Source organism: Natrix helvetica (genome assembly GCF_964273705.1).
Source record: "Natrix helvetica genome assembly, chromosome: 2".
Taxonomy (NCBI): Eukaryota; Metazoa; Chordata; class Lepidosauria; order Squamata; family Natricidae; genus Natrix; species Natrix helvetica.
In genome coordinates this window covers 205,941,905-205,965,610 of record NC_138552.1, presented here as the reverse complement: position 1 = coordinate 205,965,610, position 23,706 = coordinate 205,941,905, and the positions used below count along the sequence as shown (strand labels likewise).

Sequence of the window (23,706 nt, the reverse complement as noted above, 5' to 3'; positions counted from 1 at the left end):
ACTGAATATCTTTAGTGCCTGCCCAGCCTAGTGGTTGGCAAATTACTTGAGCTATGACACCAATGTAAGCAGTTAGTCTGAGAACAAAGTTTTCTTTGGCATCCTTTTTATATTATAACAAAGATTTTTAAAAAAAAAAAATGTAAGGAAAAAGAAACAACAAAATGCAAAAATAAAAACACAAATTTCTTAAAATAAAATAAAATGCAATAGAAAAAATATATATTTCTGATACCTTTGTATAAGTATATAATTATATTTATATAACTATTTTTTTTATAAAGAAGGCCCTATCTCATTATATTTATCTACATGTAAGTCTGTGCCTATAGGCAACCCGCTCATTGGTGGCAAGTGTAATCAGGTCCTCAATCCATTGATTAAATAAGGCCATACGTTTATCTTTTCGGTGCTGCAATATCAGTTTTTTTGATGATAGTAAGGACAGATACCGTATTTTCAGAGTATAGGATGCACAGGAGTATAAGACGTACCAAGGTTTTGAAGAAGCAAATTAAAAAAAAAGTTTTTGCACTCTGCAGACCTCCCAAAAACGGCCCGTTTTTTTTTTTTTTTCAAAAAAAGGGCATGAATAGCTTTAGGAGGCTTGTAGAGTGCTCTTGGGGCGGCGAAAATGAGAAAAAAGTGGCCCATTTTTCGTGAAAACAGGCTCATTTTTTGTCATAAAAAGAGCATGCATAACCTTTAGGAGGCTTATAGAATGCTCTTGGGGGCTGTGGAGGCAAAATTGAGCAAAAAACGCCCCTTCCCATGTCCCAGGAGCACTCTACAAGGCTCCTAAAGGTTATGTACGGCCATTTTGGTGAAGAGGATGAGGTTTCGGGAGGCAAAAAATGCTGTATTCAGTGTATAAAACGCACCCAGATTTTCAGCCTCTTTTTTGAGAGAAAAAGGTCCATCTTATACCCCGACAAATACAGTAATCCATCTACATTGTCTGGGTATCAAATTCCAAATACTGGGTATAAGAATATAATCAGTTGAAAACATGGGGCAGAGAGCTATTTCTGAGTTCCCACTACTCAGTGCTAAGACTCAAGCCATCTGACCAATTTTCAGTGAAAGTACTTTTGAAATATATGAAATCACACACAAGCACATACACACAAAATCATTTTATGCAGTGTGGGTAGTGGTTAAAGTGTTGGGCTGGCACCACAGGGAGCTGAAGGAGTTCCCATTCACCTATGGAAATTTACTTTGGGTCAACTTCTCTACTCTTAAACCCAACCTACCTCACAGGGTTGCGGTGGGAAAAATAGGGAGTGGGAGCACCATGTACAGAGGCTTGAGCCCCTGAATGAAAGGCTGAGTAAAAGTATAAGAAATTCAAGATGGAAATAGCATTCTTTTAGCTTAAGTGTATGATTTTTTACAATCTTCATGTAGTTTTTGTTGAACTGGCCATTAAGCTAGTGGATAATCACATAAATATGGGCCAGCAGCGTGCTGTAGATGCCAAAATACCAATACAGTCCTAGGCTGCATTAATACGAATAGAATCAAGATCATGGGAAGTGTTAATACTACTTTTTAATGCCTTGGTATGATCCACATCTGGAATATTGCATCCAGTTTTGGTTGCCAAAAAGGATGTTGAATGTCTAGAAAGAGTGCAGAGAAGAGCAACAAGGATGATTACGGGACTGGAGGCTAAAACATATGCATAAGAATTGCTGGAATTGGGTATATCTAGATCAGTGTTTCTCAAACTTGGCGACTTTAAGTCCTGTGGACTTCAACTCCCAGAATCCCCCAGCCAGCATAGCTGGCTGGGGAATTCTGGGAGTTGAAGTCCACAGGACTTAAAGTCGCCAAGTTTGAGAAACACTGATCTAGATTAATGAAAAGAAGGACTGGGGGTGTCATGATAGTATTCTAATATATAAGGGGCTGCAACAAAGAAGAGAGGATCAACTTATTCTCCAATTGTTGGTGTTCCAAAGCTGGAGGTTTTAAAGAAGAGATTGGACAACCATCTGTCTGGAATAGTATAGGATTTCCTGCTTGAGCAAGGGGTTGGACTAGGAGACCTCAAAGTCCCTTCTAACTTTATTATTCTGTTAAATCAGAAGTCTCTAAACTTGGCAACTTTTAGACTTGTAGTTGCCAAGTTTAGAAATCCCTGAGCTAAAACAAGGAATGCAACTATTGAGGCAGTCAAATATTAACATGTCATTTTGACTCCAAAAATGAGATTTTTGAAGCCCTTGTTCTTTTCCTTTTAAATTTATTATAGCAGCAGTACTTAGAATTGCTGTGAAGAGTATCAAAAGCCATTTCTTTGTACCTTTTTTTCTATCATTTTTCTTCAACCATAGTTTTCTTGCACTTTTCGGTTCATACTAGTTGGTGTTAGTTTTTAATCTTCTCATTTAAACATTTTAATGAGTGTGTGTGTGTGTATTGTAGTTTAATATATACTTCATAAACTTTTTATAGTTTAATATAGCATCCAACTATCCAGAGTCAAAAGGATAGATTACATGTCCCATAGTTCTTTATTACATGGTTTGATGAAGTTCATTCTGTTCAAACTAGAAACATAGGGAATTAACCAAACAGTGACAAAAATTGCTCTGAGCAGGAAAATAACAAGTGCCAAGAAATTAAAAAGGCGATAGTAAAAAACTGTGCTGTGTTTGCTGTTCAACCCCAAATTTATCCATGTAACATTATCTTGAGAAAGTTTTTAAACTGAAAGTATCTATCATTCAGTGCATGAAATTATTTTTCAACAAGAGAAAATGAGGAACATGTGTTTGCACTGTATTAGTATCTTTGGGGCTACTGGTTTTAGCCAACAAAAATAGTGTTCTTTTTTTTTTAAACAAGAAGAAATAGAGCAGGCTGGGAGAAACACCAGGACAGACAGGGCTCTATTTACAAATGCTTTATGTTCCGAGATGCTGTTTGTAAGTCTGTTTTGTTTGCAAATCCAACAAACATAAAAACATATACAGTTCATTTCTTACCTTACAGTACTGGTAGTCCTCAACTTATAACAGTTTGTTTAGGTACTGTTTGAAGTTACAATGGCATTGAAAAACCTATGACCGTTTTTCAAATTTACAACTGGTGCAGCATCCCCATGGTCTTGTGATCAAAATTCAGACGCTTGGCAACTGACTCATATTTATGACAGTTGTATTGTCTCAGAGTCATGTGATCCCCTTTTGCAACCTTCTGACAAGCAGAGTGAATGGGAAAGCTGGATTCACTTAACAACCATGTTACTAACATAACAGCTGCAGTGATTCACATAACAACTGTGGCATGAGAGGTCGTAAAATAGAGCAAAACCCAATAGAGCAAATTTCTTGCTTAACAACAGAAACATTGGGCTCTTTTGTGGTTGCACGTTGAGAACTACCTGTATCTGAGCAGATCTGTGAACAGTAGAGTGGAAGGTGGGGAAAAATGGTGGGAGAAGGCAGGGAAGGATTAGTTTCTGGAGTGCCATTTGTGTAACCCATACACCAGAGACTATCCCTTTTCTGCCTTTTCTTGACCTTCTAGGATGGAGTTATGGACAGGTTTGTTCATAGCAACAAAGGTTTGCAACCTCATAAGAAGATTAATAGCTGCAATTGTATGAAAACATAACTTTGACTCATGCACTGATTGCATTTACTGCATTTTTCGGAGTATAAGAGGCTCCAAAATATAAGATGCACCTAGCTTTTGGGGAGGAAAACAAGAGGAAAATATCTGCCTCTGTCTCCCAGCAATTTGCCTCTTTGCAGCAAACAGCAAACAGTACAGACAATATACACTGTTTGTAGTGTTATATTTCAGACTATATTTGTTCAGATGATGTTAAAATTGATGTGCTTTCTAGAAGTATAGTTATTCTCTGCTATTTAAAAGAATATCACTTTTTAAAACAATAGCACTGGGGCCTCTTCAGATCAAGCATTTATTTTAAAAAGCTTCTTCATTTTGTTAAGTTGTCTAGAATAATAAAGCAGTCTTTCAAAAATAAGTCTAATAATTTGAACATTCTATAGGCATTTATAGTTGTTGTCTTACCTCCTTGCAGCAAACAGCCTGATTAGCACAAGAAAAAAAAATCTGCCTTTGCCTCCCAGCAATTTGTCTCCTGGAGCAAACAGCAAGTTTCACTTTCAATTTCTCCCAATCATCAGCTGTTTCAGGCTGCAGGGATTGCTATAGCTGATGGCGAACCTACGCGGAGCCATTTGTCAGGGCACGCGAGGTGTTGCACGTGCTGGCCAGCTGATTTCTCCCTTCTTTTGAGGCCATTATTCACCTCCGGAGGCTTCCTTGAAGAACCGGTTTTAGGCCTCCGGAGCCTTCAGGGGCCTTCAGGAAGCTTTCCTGAAGGCTCTGGAGGGCAAAAACCGACCCTATGAGCAAACTGGAAGTCACAGTGGAGCTGTTTTTCATCCTCCGGAGCCTTCAGGGACGCCTCCTGAAGGCCCCTAAAGGCTCTGGGCGACGAAAAACAGCCCTACAAGCAAACTGGAAGTCCATTGCCGAACTTCCAGTTTTCCCATAGGGTTGGTTTTTTTGCGCTCTGGAGGCTTCAGGCAAGTTCCTGAAGCCTCAGGAGGGCCTCCGGGGAGACGGGGCGGGGTGGCTGTTTTTGCCCTCTCCGGGCTCCGATAAAGCCTCTGGAGCCTGAGGAGGGCAAAAAAAGCATGGGGAGGGGAGGACGGGGAGGGGAGCGCTGGTCCAGCACGCATGTGTGCTGGCATCGTGCACATTGCATTATGGGTGTGGCACACCTGTGCATGACTCCCCTACGCTCCCCTCACTTTTGGCACACGAGCCAAAAGTTCACCATCACTTCTATAGCTTATTGAAGCCTCTACAAGCCCCTATTTGCTGCAAAGAGGTAAATTGCTGGGAGGCAGAGGCCAAAGGGTTGGGGCTGGTGAGTGGGAGGGGCAGCCAGGGGCGGGACTTGGAGATTCTCCAAACCTGTCATAACGTTATCCTGTTTCCCCGAAAATAAGAATTCCCTGGATAATGAGCCCAATCGGGTTTTTGAGCGTGTGCACCAAAATAAGCCCTCCCCCGAAAATAAGCCCTCCCTGAAAATATTGCAATACAGCAGGAGCCCTGAGGTGACCACCCTTGCCGCCTCCTGCACCCCAAAAATAATAATACCTCCCCAAAAATAAGGCCAAGTGCTTATTTCAGGGGTCAAAAGAAAATAAGACCCTGTCTTATTTTCGGGGAAACACGATAGCTACAGGTTCTCCTGAACCCGGGCAAACACGTAGCAGCCCACCCCTGGCGTGACACTTTGGCGTTGATCCTTGACTGCCAGATCCCAATGCAAGATGCTGAGTTTTGCTGATCAAACCTATGAGGCGTGGTATCTTTGTACCTTCAACTTCTTTATCCTAACTGATATCAGCCCATTCTGTGAGCTCATCTGGAGGAGGGGTACTAAGGATCCCAACGCCTTGTGAAAGAGAAAGGTACCTGTGCAGCTGTGACTTCTCATTCGCAGCCCTACATTAGGAATACCTTACAACCCAAATTGTTAGCATCAAATGTATAAGACTGTATTTCACCGTACAGGCATAAGTTAACCAGGCATGTGTGTGTGTGTGTGTGTGTGTGTGTGTGTGTGTGTGTGTGTACACAAAAGTTCTAAGTTAATCAGGCATATATATATAGACCCGAATACGTCGTGAAAATCTATGAAAACAAATACACACACACACACACACACACACACCATTGAACTTAATGGTTTTTGTTTTCCAGTAAAATTAATAGACAGGTATAGAATCATATTGTAAATCTCTAATCCAGCTAATCTCTTGAAGGCATGTGGATCACATTCCTGGAGAAATTATGGTCGTGCTTTTCTTCATAGAGTTTTTTGTTTAAATAAATTGAGACATCAGCTCTGCGCATGCATTCCTTTGTACGTGCTTTTGGTTTTTCCAGTAAAATTAAGGAAAGAAGCCTGTAACCTGTGTACAAGGATCTTAATGATATGAAGAATATTCTATTTCCCTCTCTATTGCTCTGTTCATAATATGGGGCTTCTGTATGTACGTTTGTATATTTCATTTATTTTTGTTGAACCAATTATCCAAACTGGTAAATACATCTAAAATATTTAGTGGCTTGGCAATAGAAGAACAGTTTGGTGTCTGAAAATGATAAACAAAGAGCCAATTTAGAAATAGTGTATAATATACTGCATATATTTTAAAACTTGTAAAGGAAATATTGATCAATTTCATGGCATATCTGACATTTGAATGGATTTGCAAAGCATCATTTGAAGAAGAGAAATCTACATATTGATGGTACTAGTTCAGTCAAACATTTTAGCTGGCTGGTTTGGATTTTGCAAATGTAAAAATAGGTCAAGCATGGAAACTGGCATACCATTGCTGAATGGGATTGTGCCGAGAACTCCTGACAGGTTTATTCTTGCCTAGAAAAATATACAACATTGAAAGAGTCATATACAAATAAAAAAATTATGAAGGCAGGGAAATTGTTGTGCCAAAATCTGTATAAAATATACCTGGCAGAGGGAGGCTATAAGAGACAGCAATATAAGAGGTTGGAAGTTCCAATTTAAATCCTTTGCCACTATACAGCACAAATATATACAATTTGCAGGAACATATTCTGCTGATAGAATATACCGTGCATATTTTAAGATCAGGATGCATGTTGTAAGTGCTGAAGATATTCGAAAATATATTAACTAAAATAATAGAAGCACAGAAAAAAATGTGAGAAATAGAAACAGAGTAGATGAAATGATACACCAAAAAGTGGAGACTATTGGGAAGATTGGAAGATTATGAAATAAAAGGTAGAACTTAAGGCAGCAGATATATCTGCTGGGTATCATTTTGTTCTTCCTGGTAAAATTTGTTATTAAGTGTATTCTGTTATTGTTACGAAATAGCAGATGCATATTATGCACAAACACAGATGCTTGTTAACCTTATGTTTTAATAATGAAAAATGAATATCTGCAATGCCTGCAGCAAACTTTGATTAATCTTTAAGATGAACATGGTATTATCCTAATATCTGCATCAGATTCTCTTCTGATTTTCCCCTAATGTTCTTCTGTTGTTAGAGTACTTCCTTTGTCTTGGAATTCCATATGGCTCAGTTTTTCCCATTTCTGAATGTGGATAAGCTTTGCCTATGATCTTATAGCTGATGATCCATAAGCTCAAACAAACTTACCAGTGCTTTAGAAATGCCCCTTAACATGGAATATAGGTTGTCATTGCCAGAGGCTTAACAAGCCACTGCAGTTACAAGTATATAATCCATTGTTGTGTAGTCTCTGTGTTACTGAAGATGTTCAGGGGGTACAAATAGTCTATTTGGCTAATGTATAATAGTAAGGCCATTCATCATTGAAATGCACCTCCTTGAAATGCACCCGGAGGCTACAGTTGGTCCAGAACGCAGCCGCGCGGGTAATTATGGGGAGTACTAGGTACTCCCATGTGACACCGTTCCTGCGCGAGCTGCACTGGCTTCCTGTGGTCTATCGGGTGCGTTTCAAGGTTTTGATAACAATCTTTAAAGCGCTCCATGGCTCAGGACCTAGTTACTTGCGGGATCGTATTCTGCCCCATACATCCCTGCGACCAATCCGCTCGCACAGAGAGGGCCTCCTCCAGGTGCCGTCCACCAGACAGTGTCAAGGGGCGGCGCCTAGGAGTAGAGCCTTCTCTGTGGCGGGCCCAGCCCTGTGGAATGACCTCCCTCCGGATATTAGGAATACCTCTGACCTCCGCTCCTTTTGTGTAAAGCTCAAGACCCACCTTTTTCAAGTTGCTGGCCTGGCTCAACTTTGATCCAACTATATCGCTCCTGACGGGTTTTTTTATTTGGGGTATTTTAATTGCATTCAATTTATTTAGGGGTTTTTAAACATTGTGTTTTTACTTGTTTTTATCTATCAGTTCACCTCCTCCTTGTATATGTCGTGTATATGTCTTGGTATATGTTTTGTTATATGTATGTCGATATATTTATTTCCTATGTTTTGTTGTACGCCGCCCCGAGTCCTTCGGGAGAGGGTGCGGCTAAGAAATAAATATTTATTATTATTATTATTATTATTATTATTATTATTATTATTATTATTATTATTATTATTATTATTATTATTATTATTATTATTATTATTATTATTATTATGATGCCAGGATTTCCTTATCTGTGTGTTTTGGCTATTTTTACTTTCTGTTAAGTTGAAATTTCTTTGTGAAATATTTATTGAAGGGTCTATTAGAAGAGATCACATTTGTTTGCATACTGTGGATCTTCAGGTTATCAGACCTTGGCTTACAGCTCTGAACTTTGAATGCATCAGACAAAATCCATTCACCATTTAGAATTCATAATTTGTGTGTGTAAAATGGTATTTTACCATCCTCACACATACATAGCTTAACAGGTTCTTTACTTTTGTACTCTCTTGCATTAAACTAAATGGAAGCCCCCTTGCTTTTGCTAAAAGATTATTACCCTCAGCAATGTGGTTGTTTCCACAAATTTTTCAAAGTGTAATGGAAGAAATGTTAACAAAGTTTAAACCAGATATGAACCCTCTCATCCAAACAGTAACTTGTCTGATTTTATTAAAGGTTGGCTTGGACCCCAGCCCCCCCCTTTTAGGGGGAGTGGGACTTGCAAAGAAATAATTCCATACAATTGTGCCCGTGGTTAATGTTTTGAAATAGTCTAATTGTATTTTTGGTTAAAGAAAATATTGTTTGCATAGTGTTGTGTCTGCAGCTGATTTATTTTGGACAACACAACAAAATGAAATATATTGTGTATCTAGCTTAAGTATACTTGGCAATTTTACTGCCATGCTTTTTGTAGTATTTCATTTCTCAATTTATTTACAGACTTTTTCTTTTTCCATAGCTAAACAAAATGTTCTTGAATGAAAAGTCACTGTTGACCATCTGGTATAATTGAGAAGCGCTGTAGAAAAATAAAACTGCTTTCACTGATGCTACTGAAATACTTTCCAGCCGAGACTTTTTCTCCTCCCACAAACACATAAAATTTCTAATATTGCTGCTCTCCTACTTATTACTTTTCAAAAGATATTCATGACTTGTGCCTACGGAAAACCCTTCTGAACTAAACCGAATCTTAATTTCATTTTCTTTTGTTTTAAGGAAATAAATTGCCTAATTGGTGAATAGGCTAATGGCTAATTAGAAGATGCCTAAATAGGGAATTGGATGTGTGTTGAGAACATTCATGTCTCAGAAGAATAAGAAAGAACTATATTTAACTAGTGAGCAGCATTTTTGCAAGCATGTCGGAATTGTAGGCCGGAAAATGCAATTTTTATGCACTGGAAGCACAGTGCAGTTTTTATATCTCTTCAAACATCTCCTAGAATGCAGAGCCAATGTGCAGATAATAGTAGAGGATGGGAGAAGTGAGACTCAGAGTTTGGTTTCTGTTCTTTCTATGACACTTGTGGTGCCTGTGGAAAAGACTAGCCAGCCATGTCAAATGTTTATGGAGTTTGATTGTATACAGCAAGGGCATGCTTTATACATATATTGCAGGTAGCTACTGCTTTATTTATTATTTATTTAGGGTATGAAAAAAATGTTAAAAAGCCCATCACGATTACATTCTCAATGAGAAAATATAGAACTATTTTATATCTATTTGCAAATGAATTTACAAATTCAAAGGTTGAACTGTTTATATAGGCAATATGTGATGGAGTTGAATACAGAAAGTCTTGAGTTTCCTTGATATTGCATGTGCTTAGAGCAGGGGTGTCCAAACTTGGGAACTTTAAAGTTCCCAAGTTTGGACACCCCTGGCTTAGAGGGTAGTGTTTCACAATATGTCACACTGTCTGCTTTGTAGCACCACAGCCAATTGGAAGAGGAGAGCTTTCCACATTTATGGAGGTGAGTAGTGCCTGCCATGTTGAGTCCTTATTCTGTTGAGGTTGACCAGGTCTTACAGGGCAGATTGAATCCTAAGAGTAGCTACAAGTGTAAGAATCCTACACCCTGGATCACGACAAAGAGTTGGTTAATTCTTCCACAGTGGCAACTAGACTATCTTTGTGATCTCTCCTGGCTTAAAATACAACACTATGAGAAGCTACTGTTCTATCTTGTAAGAATAAGAATTGTGAAACAGAAATGTTCAGTAGAAGTTGTCATTTTAATTTCAACGGCATCTGGGAAAACAAAACAAAAATGGTTGAATTTTATTTATTTTTATTTGTCATTTTTAGAGACTATCCAGAGTCACTCTGTGAGGGAGATAAGTTAAATAAAAATCCCAAGCTTGCTGTAGGTGTTTTGACACTTTATGTATGTAGAAAGTGATAGAGCTTCTTATCCTTTCTATAGATATTGGTGGCTACTTTCCCTCCCTTACACAACTTTCAAGTTGGAAAGACATATTTACTGCTGTTTTTGAGAGAAAAATAAATTAACATAATTAAAAGGAATGCTCTGATCTTTGCCAGTATCTTAACTTTTCACTGGCAAGCTGCATTATCATGTCAACATCAGTAGTATTTCATATGAGGTAGCATTCCACCTTTTCTTTGAGCATGAGGTAGCTTAGATTGGGATTTTCCTCCATTTGATTCCTACAACAAGACATTTTTGAGAGGGCATGAAAGTGATTTGTATCATTCAGAACATTAGTTTCTGCCTGTTGTTGAGTTTTCTGGAGCCCTTGACTGAAGTAATAAATAATGTCTTAAATCCACATATATGCGAATATACTAGCATTTGTTGATATTGCTCATGTGGATAAATGTTTGCACTGACTGGAACTAAGTGATGGCAGGAGAGAAATTTTACTTTCCTTTAAGTCTAAAACATAAGATACTCAATAAGGCAATAATCAAGTCCGGGATAAGTTAGCACAGAGTTGGTTTTGGCAGGAAGGAAAGTTTAAGTACTGAACAATGTTGACAGCGATGTAGAGGAATTCTGGAGATGTAACTGGAATTTTGGAGAACAGCTGGTGCTTATTAAAACTCTGGAAAAACAAAGTTGAAAAATCTTTCCATTATATTTCTGATCTGTAGAAACATACAAGCAAGGAATAATATGTTGTTTTTACCAGCATCTAATATATATTATTTTCAAGCCTGGAAATCCCAATCAGATATTTCATTAAAACTCCTATATTGCTGCCCGTTACTGTATTCACAGGGCTGATATGGTATGGTGAGCTTATAAGCTATTACATTTTTCATGTACTTTCTTTTTAAAATGTGAAGGCCATCGTTCCCACCGGATTACATATCAGCAGACTTTGTGGCAATGAGCTTACTATACTATATATTTTTTGTTTATGGCCAAATCAGTATGTCTGTCCGTCTTTTTCTCTTTCTCTCTCTATCTCTGTCTATCATCTGTCTATTTATTTATGCATTTAATTGATTACTGTAGCCACCCATCTCCATCCAATTGATTCTGGGCAGTGAACAAAATCACAATTAAAACCATAAAAAGACAAAAATAGTTACAAATTATATATACAGGGCAACTGAGAATTATCATAATAATTGACATAAAAATTAATAGTGCTACCAGGTAATGGGGTCCAAAACATTTTAGAACTGGGGCCATGGCTCAGCCAGGTCTTTAGAGCCGTATGTGAGGCTAACAAGGGCCATCCTGATTTCCAAAGAAAGAATGTTTCACAGGACAGGCGCCGGGAAGGCATACCTCCTGGCCCCCGCCAGTCGACGTTCCTTGGTAGTTTTAAAATTAATTTCTCCCAGCTTTTTGTAGGATTAGATCTCTTATTGGACTACTGCAGGAACGTTTTTCCCAGGCTGGGCTTCCAGACTGGTTTACAACATAGTATTCTTTTTGAAGAAAAACAAAACATGCATTCAAAAGCAAACCATTTGAATAATATCGCAAACTCTTTGGCCCAAGAATGCTCGCTCATTCATTCATTCATTCATTCATTCATTCATTCATTCATTCATTCATTCATTCATTCATTCATTCACATTTATATAGCAGCCCATTTATTAACCAACTCTGGGCAGTTGTTATTTTGAATTGATGCTTCATAATATAGATCTTTTAGGAATCTCACTATTAATATAATTGTTAACTGGATTATTATTTTTCTTTTTTTTAAAAAAGAAGCAAAGATCTATCTTTGAATTAGTTTTTTTTTTTTTTTGCTTTTCTGCTTTAAAACCCTTGAAATCTTATGAGACCAGTAAGTCAGCTCTTGTGAAATATTGACAATGTTATTTTGAGGCCCTGGGAAATGCTAAAATCCTATGTAATTTGATGGCTTCATAGGATTTTTGGTCTACATTTACTATATACATTTTAAATAAAATTTAGGAATTGATGTATTTATATTTTTAATGGTGGTCCTGGTGGGTGTGTTTTAGCCTTTCTTATTTTACAACTTCTAAACTTTTTAAGACCCTTCAGTAGTAACTTTATTTTTCAGAAATCTTTTGAGAACTACCAGGTATAGAACATGTTATACATTTCTTTCAATATCCCTCTAAAATTTTTCGCTCATGCAACAATATAAATTACATCGCTAGACATTGGCTGTTATTCTGAAGCATTTATGAGAAACCTTATTTTATTCTAATAGTTTTTGTTTCAAGAGCTTACTGATATTGGAAATAGGGCGATCAGGTTAGCATGAGTAATAACATTGCCTCCAGATCATTGTTTAGTAGACAGGATGTTTTACATCAAGGAAAGCTATGAATGAATCCTGAAGAAAGCCAATCCTGTCGGTTATGAATTGCCATTTTAGAAACTTGCATTTCAGCTGTTTAGTTTTGGCTGATTTTCATCTTTCTGTGGTCACTGGCATCTTCAAAGAATTTTACAGCATAGCAAAAGAACATTTCCTGCTGACTAACATGATAGGCCGATATAGCCAGAATCTGAAAGGCTAGCTATGTTCCCTGTGGCAGTTGTATGAATGCTTATATTCCTGTCTAACTTATGTTATAGTGTAAAATTTGATTTGTGATTGGAAATAGCTAGTTTCACTGGCAGGATGAGTAGTTTTCAAGCCCACAAATCTTGAGGAAGACGAGCCAATCTTCTAAAAAGAAAGTTTTTTCAGGAAACATGAATTTACAACAACGCCATACTATGTAGGGGTAGGTTCAGAGTTAAAGTAAGTAGAATTAAACATAAAAGTGACCACATATTTGGGGTGAAACTGCGATGAGGGGATGCTAGTAAGGATATTTTAGAGATTTGTATGAGAATGATAATGAAATGTAAAAGACTGATTTTCAGCAAGTGCATAAATGTTGTTTAAGGAGAAAAATGAAGGAGCAGAAGTCCTCGCAATAAATACTGACAAATGTAGTGTTGCAGTTGTAAATTATGTATCTGGAGAATATGTTAAAATATGGAGAGGATTGTTTATGGAGGGGCTGTATGACTTATTAAGATTGCATCTAAACCTGATGATTGGGGAAATGCCATTATTGTTTCCATATACAAAGGGATAAGTAGCAAGAGTGAACCAAAAAATCTGTAGGGTGAATATGATGTTGAATTACCTGGGAAGAGATTTGACCATATTCTGACTGAAAATGTGTGAGAAATGAAATTGAACAAAACAGAGGAACTTCAGTGCAGCTTTATGAAGTACAAGAGATACATATATTAGATTTTTAATCTTGAACTATTCAGGGAGAAATGTATGAGAAAGATATCTTTGTTGATTTAGTGTGAGCATATGGTAAAATGAATTGGCTTGAATTATAGAATGCTTTATGTAAATACTGTATGAAGTTGGTTATTGAGAATAGTATCTGATGGAATGCTTAGTGAAAAGGTCAACATTAAACGGAACAAGACAAGAATTAGTGATAGCCCATTGGTTCTTTAGGTGGATAAGAAATGTTTATGGTGACATTAAAAGTGAATCAGTACTGTATGTGGACTTATGTATGCAGCTGATGCCATGAGAGTCTGAATTGTTTTAATTTATTTTATTTAGGTTGTCAAACATGTAAAAGATAACAGGTTAAAGCATAAATGTACATATGAATACAGTAAATGGGTACGAATAAATGGAGACAGTAGGACAGGGATGTTAGGCACTGTTGCGCTTGTGCATGCCCCTTAAAGACCTCTTAGGAATAGGGTGAAGTCAACGGTAGACAGCCTTAGGCTAAAATTATGGGGGTTTGGAGATGTAACAACAGAGTCAGGTAGTGCATTCCAGGCATTGACCACTCTGTTGCTGAAGTCATACTTTAGGTCAGAGCGTAGTTGGCGTAGCTCTAGGTTTTCCAAGCCCAAAATTTCAAACTTGGTGGCATAGGGTATTCTGTTGTGAGTAGAGGAGTCCAGTACTTTTATCGTGAAATACCTCTGGACCCTCTCAATTGTATTAATATCCGATATACAGTGCGGATTCCAGGCAGACGAGCTGTATTCGAGAATTGGTCTAGCAAAGGTTTGTATGCCCTAGTTTGCAATACGATATTACCAGAGAAGAAGCTTTGCAAGATTAGGTTGACAACTCTTAATGCCTTTTTGGCAATGGTGTTACAGTGAGCTCTGGCACTTAAATCTTTTGAGATGAGTACTCCAAGGTCCTTGACAGAGTATTTGCTGTAATGGGTAACAAGGTACAGGATACGACAGGGCCGTCAAACTTGCAGCCTGTGGGCCGGATGCGTCATGTGCTGGCCATGCCCACACCTTGTTGAGCAAAGGGGGAAAAGTTGTGTTATATCACATGACACCGCCATGACGACACAAGTTTGACATCCCTAGTATACGACACTAAAATTAAAATAGCAAAGACAAAACATATTGTGTTTTACAGTGAACCTTGGAAGTGAAAAAATACCTAATCAACTGGCAAGTGCAATGTGTTTAAAATCTATTGTCATCATTAAAATCTTGGGAGATAGCCTGAAACATTTTGATATGTATGAATTTCATAGTGTTTCGCTGTACAGTGTTGCTTTATTTTCTTGTCTTTAAATGACAACTTGGAAACCTGCAATTGAGTATGCTGGGAAATTAAAATGCTGTGATAGAACTTCATTCTTCTTTTGAGTCCTGATATCTGACCTGTATTCACTAATTCTTTTGCACAAAGTCTGACTGGTTTGTCCAATGCAGAATTCAAAGGAATATTGCTAGCAGATGATTGCATATATTACATTGAAGAACAAGCATGTGAAATCAATCTAAATGTGTGAAGTTGTTGGGGCCTTTGATGGTGCTATTGGTGTAAATGTGGGAGCAAAGTAAAACACTGAGGTTTGCTGCAGAGTCTGATTCCCATGGTAGCATCCAATAGAGACCCAAATTTGGGTCTGTTTCAGAATGTATGGTGTCCTTTTCTAGTATGGGTTGTAGCTTGCTAAGATTGTATCTGATTAGCTTGAGCTGTGAATGATAAGTGGCAACCAGTGATGTTCTGTTGTTTTTGGAGACTTCCATGTGCCACATATATTATTATAATTGGTTGTATAGTTAGCTAAATGTTGGTATATTTGTCCATATAAATTCTTCACATGGACCTGGGAAAATATTATTTAATAATACTAAATGTATTGTATCATTATAGTTGGTTGCACAGGCAGCCAGATTTTAGACTGGATTTGGCATTTTTCTTCACTTACGAGGTGGAGGGATCAGGGACAAGCAGTTGTTGTTCTATGGGGCTAAAGCAGCAGTGGGTTTCTACCGGTTTGCACTGGTTCAGGCTAACCAGTAGTGGGAATTTGGGTCGCAGAACCAAGAGTAACCCAGGCTGACCACACCCCTGAACCGGTTCCCTGGTCTCTACTGCCGTTGCCCGCATGTTTTTTATTTGTTTTTTGTGGTCTTCGCCCATGTGCAGAACAATTTACACTGAACCATGCATGCGTGTCTGGTGCATGTGCAAAGCGAGCTGGTACCAACACCAGTAGGAACCCACCCCTGTGCTAACGATACCATAAAGGTTTATAGGAAGTAAGCTGCTGCAAGAAAATTAATTGCACATGACAGAATCTCCAATGTCAGTCAAACCAGAAATATTTCTACCAATCCATCTGTGAAAAGATTGCAGTGAACTAATGAACATCTGACAAAGAAGAAACAGTAGAATTCTGGGTGTATCTATGACACAACCCAAAGAAATACAATAAAATGGAACTTGGATAAAGGAGGTGGAGAAGAAATTAAAAAAGGACTTGTAATAACAGAAGAAATGGTGGAGTAAAGGGCAAGGAAGACTAAGACATGGTCAACACTAGGTGAAGTTAAACTGCATCTTTTTTGGTAGAAACAATTGGTAGTCTATAAAAATAGGCACCCTGGTTGGAAAGGTTTTGCCTTTTGCAATTGACCGATGGGGCTCCAAAAGTTTGGGAATTGCAGCCAAGGTGCTTATTTTATTCACATTCTCCTGGTTTCTAGGCTACACCAAACTAAAACTCTTATGCACTATATTTGAGGCTAATAAGATCACGAGTGTCAAACTGGATTTTACTGAGGACCGCATCAGGGTTGTGTTTGACTTTGGGAGGCTGGAGGGCTGTGGCCAGATGGGTGTGGCCAGCTCAACGTCACTTGTGTCGAGGGCGCCTGTGGTGGGCTGAGTGCTTTGCCAGTGAAAACTGAGCTAGGAAATCTAGAAATCTGATAACCTGGTAACCTATTAATGTAATAAGATCCAAGCATGGATTTAAATTATAAGTAAAGTATATATTATGTACAATGTATGGAGGTAAAGAACACATGTAAATGTACTTTAACCAAATGCTTATTCAACAAAAGCATCACATTTGATCAATCATTTCCACAATTATGCGTACCTTCATTTCATTTTTAAATTATTTAATATTGAAACTGCATAACATGCAAAGCCTCTCTCTTTAAATGCATTTTTTTGAAATGCAACATGTAGGGAGAAAAGATGCTTTTGTACATCATGTATAATTTAAAAGAATATTGCATGTATGTGGCTATATGTATAATATACATTATTATATCATATTAAATTATGTAAATTATTTCTCATAGCTTTGTTCTATCATTTTAATTACAATTATATTAATAATTTTAGCTAACATTTATGAAAGTTTATATATTATGGCACATCAACTTTTCTTTGATTACCTTCATTAATAGTTTGTTACTGTTTCTTCCCATGTCCACAGCATGGTTAATATGTTTCCCAAATTATTGGCTTTGGTGACATAAAGATGAAAAAGATAGGAATTGATTCTACTGTATTTTATACTAGAAGTAACTCCACAATCTTGGCTGAAAGTTTAATCAAAATTATTTGAATCAATTGTATAATTGGGCAATCATGACAAAATAACTATACTGAAGGAGATAATCCTGGCTGGCTGAAGGAGATAGTAGTAATTTATCACTTTTGCAACAAAAATAATAGATTATGGAAAACATGGATTAGAAATATAATATAGTGATGATTTATTTTATATCTGTTATTTATAACAAACGTCCTGTTGAGAAATAAAGAATTGAAATGTTGGCAGCTTCCACAGGCAGAGGAAATAAATTCTAGTGTTATCTGCCAAGCTGTGCATTTCAAAGCTTGAACCTGAAATCCGTGGGCTTCAAATTTTATGCATGAAAAGTGCAGCCATCCTAAAAAGTTATATCCTTGCAATCTGCCCATCAATGGAGGGTGCTTTAAACCTCATTGGTAATGTAGCACACTATGCATGAAAGGCAACAATATAAGATTTGCTTTGCTTTCAACTTCCAGTTTGTTGATTTTACTTTCCTCTATTATTTGGCATGTTTAGGACTTCAACTCTGTATAGTCTGAAAACAAATGATTTACCATTGCTCTTCTGTAGCTTTTTGCTTGTTAAACAAGCTAATCAGGGTGGTATTCACTTCCCTTCCCTTCCGGTTCGCAAATGTGAGTGTGAGTGCCTCCACGCATACACACAGCCTTCCGCGCATGTGCTTTCGGTGAAAAAAAGAGCCTAAATTGGATGCCATAGAGCCAGAGCAGCTGGATGGGGTCACCCATGATTTCCACTACTGGTTCGGGCAAACCGGGCCAAATAGAATACCACCTTTGAAGCTAATTCACGTATGACTTCTACCACATCTTCTTCCTTCTTTGCATATATTCTTCTCTTAAGGCTTTTATAGCTAGTGAAAAATAAGTTTAAATGCAAAACATATGAAAATCTACCCCTTTCTGCATTGAATTTTGACTTTTAACAATTATCCGCTAATGGAGTGGGCTTTGGACTCAAGCACAGGAATACTAGTAAATTGGTATATGCTCATAACAGTATTAATACTCAGTTTTCCAAATGCCAATTCTCATATAGCCAAAAGCAGCATCTTCCTTATGAACTACTAATATGATAGTCACATGCCACTTCTTATATACCCAAAGGTATGTATTTTGCTCTAAGTGAGGAATTTTTTTTTTTCTAAGAATGAGAATACCGTAGTTTGACAGTGGAATTCATTGACTCCACTTCATTGCAGGCTAGAGAGGTATCTGTTCAGGATGGTTTCATTTCAGTTTCTGCGCTGAACAGGAGGTTATGCTCTACAGCTGAATGTGCATAGATTGCCACTGCAGTCTTGTGCAATTTCCTCTTTGCAGAAATATGAAAAAAAAACGTATTTAAAAAAAAGATCCCCCCTCCACCAAAAGCAGCCCAGATAAAGCCAAGCATGCACAATGGACACAGAAGACTACTTAATTCTTTATCAGGAGTAAAGATAAAACTAGAGGGAAGGTATAACAGAGTGGAGCATCCTGGGAAGGCATTGCTAGCTGGATTTTGGAATAGAAAAAAAATCATTTTGCAAGATGCATGAGCAGGTCCATTTAAAAGGCATACAAATATTTTATGACTGTTTTCTATCTTCTTTAGAAGTTGTACATTTAAGGGATTTAAATAATATAGCAGCCAGAGTAATTTGGGATGAAACTCTTAAAATATACACTTTTTAGAACCTCAATTCAATAATGGTAAATTCCCTAATCTCATTTCTTCAGAAATCTTGAAATGAAGATTGCAAGATAATCCCAATTTTCTGCTTTCAATACCTCTACTCATAACTTATACTATAATCAGTACATTCGGGTTAACAGCAAAATTTAGGATTCTGGTAGTATCTTTTCCAACTAGCAATTTTTATTAAAAGATATACACTTGATGTGGGCTGGAGCTCACTTCAAGCTCATGCCTCTTAATAAAATATTCACAGTAAAGGTGCTACCTTCAGATAGTCTAATGCAACTCAGCAGGTGGCAGTGCCTGACTAAAATTATATGGGTTTGAAAACTAAAGCAAGCTTGGATAGGGGCGATCAGGGAATATCAGAACTGTAGCCAAGACTAGGAAGTTGAGGCAAAATAGTCTGGAGAAGAGCAATGGAAACCACTTCTGTATTGTCAAGAAATGTCATGAATGTGTCTGTGAAATCTTCAGGAGTTGAATCACTTGGTTACAGGGACTGCAAACTAGTGACAATAAGCCCAGCTGCAAAGCTTTGTGGCAAAGCTTTCAAACTTCAAAATCAGCAGATTTTAAAAACAGGACATCAGAATGTGAATTTGATAGTAGTAATGTCTGATAGTTAGTGGGGGAAATGATTGAGCAAGAGGCAACTGAGCATAAAGAATTAGAAACAATCTCAAGGGGTATTGCTAGCAATTTGTATTAAAAGTGAAAAATGGAAAATGCTAAAAATTGTGGAACTTTAAAAGGAGTAAACTAGCGGTTTGGCCTTAAAACAAATGTGCTTATATAAGGGAATACAATTTTACAATAAATACTTAATAGGAACGTATCTTTATGTCTTACTACAGAATCTCCTATTTTTTATCTTATTTTTCTTCAGAGGAAAGCATTTTTGCCTTTGGTGATTTTATGGCAGGTCTTCATTGAGGTAGGTGGGTGTGATGGCTCAGCAGTTAAGGCGCTGGGCTTGTCAGCTGGTAAACTGAGAGTCCAGGTTTGAGACCCACGCGTTGTGATACGGGGTGAGCACCCGTCTTCACCTAGCTCCTGCTCACCTAGAAGTTGGAATTCATGCAAACGTGAATAGATAAAAAGGTAGCACTTCAGTGGTGAGGAAACAGCACTCTGCAGTGTCATGATGGTCACATGATTGCAGAAACATCTTCAGACAGCGCTAGCTCATAGCCTCGAAATGGAGATGAACTCCACCTCCTATAGTTTGTAACAACTAGCAGTATAAAATTCTCAGGGATTTCGTTATTCACTGCGGTGCTTTATACAAATATTGTCATTTTACTTGTTGGGTGTTCCTAGAAGAAGATGCCACTGCAAGTTACTTTTATAAGGGGGGGAAGCTGAAGAAAGTTTTCTATAGGCATTATGGAATTGCTTAAGGAGATGAAGACCCTATTATGAAAGATAACTGCAGTTGAAAAATAATGTTAACTAAAGCAGCTTTTCTTGATTTAAGAGCCTTCCAGGTTAATGGATTTCAGCATTCTAGGAGTTGAAGCCTACATGTCTGAAGGCCATGAGTTGGAAGAAGGCTGAACTAGAACCTTATAACTGTAGTGCTATTGCGTGGGAGGGGGGGATGTTTCCCTATGCATACTTTATTTTTATTATCTTCAGAAAGGGAAGGACCAAACCAGCCCTCTCCCAAATCCACAAAGTCTATTTTATTTATTAAGCAAAAAATTTAGTCCTTCTGTGTTTCTGTAAAAGTAAAGTTTACAGTTTAAAATTTAAAAGGACGTAGTGACTCAGTGGCTAAGACGCTCAGCTTGTTGATCAAAAAGGTCAGCAGTTCGGCAGTTTGAATCCCTAGTGCCGCGTAATGGAGTGACCTCCCGTTACTTGTCCCAGCTTCTGCCAACCTAGCAGTTCGAAAGCACGTAAAAATGCAAATAGAAAAATAGGGGCTACCTTTGGTGGGAAGGTAACAGTGTTCCGTGCGCCTTCGGCGTTGAGTCATGCCAACCACATGACCATGGAGACGTCTTCGGACAGCACTGGCTTTGAAATGGAGGTGAGCACCGCCCCCTAGAGTCGGGAACGACTACCACATATGTGTGAGGGGAACCTTTACCTTTACCTTAAAGGTAAAGTATTCCTTGAGTCAAACTCCGTTCCTGGTAATTTCATGGTACTGTATATCCATTTAGTTTTCTTGACAATGACAATTTTTTGCTAGTTCCTTCTACGGAGGTTTTTTTTTTTTTCTTTTCCAAAATTCCTGACACAACCTGGGAATTTCATACTGCTATCCCTTCTCAAGAATTCCCAAGAATTAATTAGAATCAATCCTTAGCTTTTTCAAGATCAGCCAAGGTAGGTGCTGAAGATATGCTCATGTAACAAGATGAAATTAAATAAGTTATTTTGGCTTTAAGATAGAAAGAAAAGAAATCGAGCATAGCAATCAAAATTTCTAAGAACCCTTCATATGAGTTTCCTGCTTGTTCGAATATAGAAAGACTAAACCAGGTTTCAGATTATTGTATAATTGACAAATGTTTCCTTTCAGTCTTCTGTCATGACTCCTTTTGTAACTATTGTATTAGTTTCCAAACAAATTGCTTATGGCTTTTCGCTTAATCTCTGCTAACATAAGACATGTGCCTTATGTTCATATTCTAAGCAAAGTGGATCTCGTGCTGTCTTTGTCCAGAGTAACAACTGTTTTGTCGAAAACACAAATAAATGAACTAACTCAACAAGAAATACATTGTCTACATCAGTGATGGCGAACCTATGGCACACGTGCCACAAGTGGCACGCGGAGCCATTTGTCAGGGCACGCGAGGCGCTGCCCTGTCAGCTGGCCAGCTTAGTTCACCTTTTTAAAAGCTATTTTTCGCCTTCCCCAGGCTCCAGAGGCTTTATAGGAGCCTGGGGAGGGCGAAATGAGCCCCCCCGCCCCCCCGGAGGCTTCAGGGAGCGTCCGGAGGCTTCCCTGAAGCCTTCGGAATGCTTAAACCACCCTCCAAGCAAACCGGAAGTGACTTCCGGGTTGCTCGGAGGGTCGTTTTATGCGTTCCGAAGGCTTCAGGGACCGTCCGGAGGCTTCCCTGACGCCTTCAGAGCGCTTAAAACGACCCTCCGAGTAAACCGGAAGTCACTTCCGGTTTGCTTGGAGGGTCGTTTTAAGCGTTCCGAAGGCTTCAGGGACCGTCCGAAGGCTTCCCTGATGCCTTCGGAGTGCTTAAAACCACCCTCCGAGCAACCCGGAAGTCACTGAAGCCTCCGGAGGGCCTCCGGGGGGGCGGGGGAGGCTCTTTTCGCCCTCCCCAGGCTCCTATAAAGCCTCTGGAGCCTGGGGAGGGCGAAAAAAGCATGTAAAAATGGGGGGGGCGCGTTGTGTGCGCATGCGCACTGGGGGATCGCGCGTTGCATTATGGGTGTAGCACGCCTGCACATGACCCCCCACGCTCCCCCCACTTGTGGCACGCGAGCCAAAAAAGGTTCGCCATCACTGGTCTAGTCCTGAACATGCAATCGTAATGGAACTGTCCATGTCATGTCATGTGACTGACCCGATTTTATGTCATTTTTTGTGGCAGTCATTGAACAAACACCATAGTCAAGAACTGCACCAATGGTTTGCTTTGGGCACAATTTTGCTGAAATTGAATTAAGTGCCAGTTTTTAGCAAAAACATCGTTAAACACAGTAGTGTCACCACAGGATGCTGCAAATGGTTGTAAACATGTCTGAGCTGCTGGGTGCTTGAAGTTATCAAGTGACCATAGAAGGAGCTTTACTGATGGAATTCCAAATTTGGGTCGCAAGTCCCTTTTTTGGGTCGATCATTGAATGGTTACTAAGTAACCAATAGTAAATTGAGGACTACATGTAGTGGTACAAAGGAAAAAGGATTTTGCTACCATGAGGCATTAGATCCTGGTTCCTTTTTTTAACTCTATTGTTATTAAATATCTTAAAATTATTTTTTACCTTTGCCAATACAAAACTGAATGTCTTTGCTTTTCTTCTGCTTGTGTATCACTGGACAAAGAGTCAAATAATTTTATAATTACCAATGGGAAGAACTCATACTTTTATGCTTCTTTTGATATATCATGAAACATTTTGACGATAAACATTTGTCTAATCTATCTCCGCATTGCAAGAGCAATCTGTGTTTTTTTCATCTTTACATTCCTGCTCTTCCTACATCTTCCAGAATGCTTTGCCCAGCCTGATTGTAAGTATTTAAATGAACTTAAAAAGTTCACTTCATTTTAATCACTTCATTACTTTAATTGCAACATGGTATTGGCATTTTGTAGCCTTTAGTTCAAGGCAAAATAAATTTTGTTATTTATTAAATTGGGATTTCTCTGATCAGTAGATGGCAGTACACACTTGGATAGGAGCTTACTGTGGAAACTAGAAAATGGCTTTTCTTCCTGTATACTACACCACAGCTGCTTGTTTGCTTTCAGGCAGCAAGATAAAAACGACTCAGGGGTGTCCTTGAGTTTCACTTTAACTTAAGTGAATTTTCATTTTATACAGTTCATTTAAGAAAACTCTCAATGGTTGGTGTAAAGCTTGGAGTATGTCTCGGCATTATTTTTAGAAACCTTTAGTCTGTATGTTAGTGTGGTGTGAGCTTACGATGGGGCACTAGCAGATGTTCCGATTTAAAGATCATAAACTTTTTGGATAATTGTTACATCGATATCAATTCC

General features: G+C 38.3%; 1 long non-coding RNA gene across 1 annotated transcript in view; it reads left to right on the top strand.

Moving 5' to 3' along the window:
- The window catches only part of LOC309388409, a 37,213-nt gene that overhangs the window by 399 nt on the left and 13,108 nt on the right, over positions 1-23,706 (top strand). The window lies entirely within an intron of this gene.